Here is a 2,500-nt window from a genome sequence, read left to right on the forward strand (position 1 = left end):
TTTTTTAATGTTCATACACTGTATCATGAATGTTAATTATGCCAAGTTTCCAAAAAAGTTTGATAGTAGAACAATTTCAAGGAAATTACCTTACCTCTGTCCGGAGGGGTTAGTATCTGGATGGGAAACACCAAATATGCGATTTCCTGTCAAGAACATACGACCGAAATTTTTATTTTAACGCTGAAAAAGCTGAACTATGCAAGGAAGAAATCTTGTTAGCCTGCTTTACGTGAAATAAATGTTGACGCAAAAGTAAATAAATATTGATATATAGTTTTTAAGAAGAGCAGAAGTAACTTTTTAAGTGTCGATCGTGAATAAAGATTTGCTGTCAGCAACAAAATTTGCGAGATGAAAACATAAATTTTGAGCCAAGAATATAACAATTACCATTTTGGGAGATTTTTGTCACGTTCAACTTTTCTATCGTATTTTGCTTGTACAAGACAAGTAAAATTGCAAAATCATAGTGACATCGATTTTAGCGGACGCCACTGATCAAGTTACCTTGCGTGTTGATACTAACAACTCACGAAACAAAGGATGCATCTGTGACAAAATGACAGGTTTTTGTTAGTTGGCCTTTTTTCTTTCAAGTTACAAAATTCGGCAAGATATATGTGATCACAAAGTAGTTTAAAGTCAAGACCCTTCGGATAGGGTTAGTACTCGGGATGAGGGATCTCTGCGAAGTCCCCCCTAGAAATTCTATTCTGGATAAGCTCCATGAGAATTCTGTTCATATAACTCAGGATTGGGCCATGAAATTCCTCCCACAGAAGTATAGAGAGTCGCAATCAGATTGGTTCGCTAAGCGGGGAATTTCATGGCACATAGGTGTAGTGGTGCGGAAGGTCCAGGAGCATTTCCAACACCAGGCACTTAACCATACTGTTGAAAACGGTAAACAAGACAGTTTTACTGTCGTGCGGATCATAGAACACACTTTACGCACCCTGAAGAACGAGCATCCCAAGCTGACAACTGCTTCCGTCCGCCAATACAACGCTGGTTGTTACCATTCTGCAGAAATGTTGGCGAGCTGTGCCCAAAGAAAAGCCAAAACAGGAATTGCCGTACAAAGGGTCGACTTCAGTGATCCCCAGGGAGGAAAAGGATCTTATGATAGAAAAACTGCAACTGTCAAAGCCCATGTAAGGAGATATATCAACGGGGGTCATGATGTACTGAATGCTAATGACTTTATGAATGCCATCCTTTCTAATGGTGGAGTACCAAATGTTAGAGTGGTTGTTGTTCATGCCTCTACTACCGAAAAAAATACTCAAGTTCCAGTGAAGTGGGTTGGCATAAACAAGCAAGAGACACAGTAGCGACTCAGAGTTTCATGTTCTCGACACAATCTTCAGGCTACAATGATCTTAATTAATGCACATTACTCGGTATTTATAGAATTCCCTGAAGTGGAAGCTCATTACTTTACATTGCGCAGTAGGAACTTATTTCTGTGACGACATTTAGATATGGATTCAGTTCTTTTGTTTAGCAGGAACTTTGGGTCAGCTCTAACAATGGCGACTTTTTCAGATAGGCAAAGGTCACACTTTCTGGTGGCGCACTTGTACGGTGATGCGAATGATGCGATGCTCCACTTGAGGATGAAATTGAAGTAATGACCTGAAATTGAAATTGAAGTAATGACCTGAAATTGAAGTATTGACACCTGAAGTAATGAGCTTCCACTTTAGGGAATTCTATAAATACCGACTAATGCGCATTAATTAAGATCATTGTAGCCTGAAGATTGTGTCGAGAACATGAGACTCTGAGTCGCTACTGTCTCTTGCTTGTTTTATTTTACAGAATTTGGGCTCTACAAAAGTATTGAGCCCTCTTCCACGTCGCTGAACTCCTAATATTCAGGTATACAAATTTACTTTTCAGTTCCAGATTACTCACAGCCGCCAAGCTTTGAGTGCTTTATTTTCCCGGGGGACTTCTCAGAGGTATCTCAGGTGGTCGCTACAGAAAAACCTAGATCGCAAGAGACCGTGAAATAACACCCAGGTGAGGTGGAAGAGGACCAATGCCAGGACGCGCTATTCTCCTGTCCAAACATGGGTTGTATAAAGGTGTACCAGCATCACTGTTCTTTAGAAAATCACTTGTTATATGGGAAATGCGAGTTTCTGCCTGTTAGAGAGACTCTCATGGACAAAGCTAAAGTTCTCTACCATGATAAACTAGTGTGTGAGGCCAGTGCTCTGCCTTTTGTTAAAGGTGTGTCACACCTGTGCCCCACAACAACTGAGGTTCTTCCACAAGGGTGGGCTCTTAGATCCAGTAAGAAATCAACACGGTTTAGTGAAGCTCAGCGGTGCTATTTAGAAAGCAAATTTAAAGTTGGACAAAAAACAGGACTGAAACTTGATCCAGTGGATGTGGCGCGCGACATGCGCTATGCACAAAACGAGCTAGGGGCAAAAATGTTCACAGTGGATGAATTCTTGACCGCGCAGCAAATTTAGTCATATTT

This window comes from Montipora foliosa, chromosome 3 (genome assembly GCF_036669935.1).
Source record: "Montipora foliosa isolate CH-2021 chromosome 3, ASM3666993v2, whole genome shotgun sequence".
Lineage (NCBI taxonomy): Eukaryota > Metazoa > Cnidaria > Anthozoa > Scleractinia > Acroporidae > Montipora > Montipora foliosa.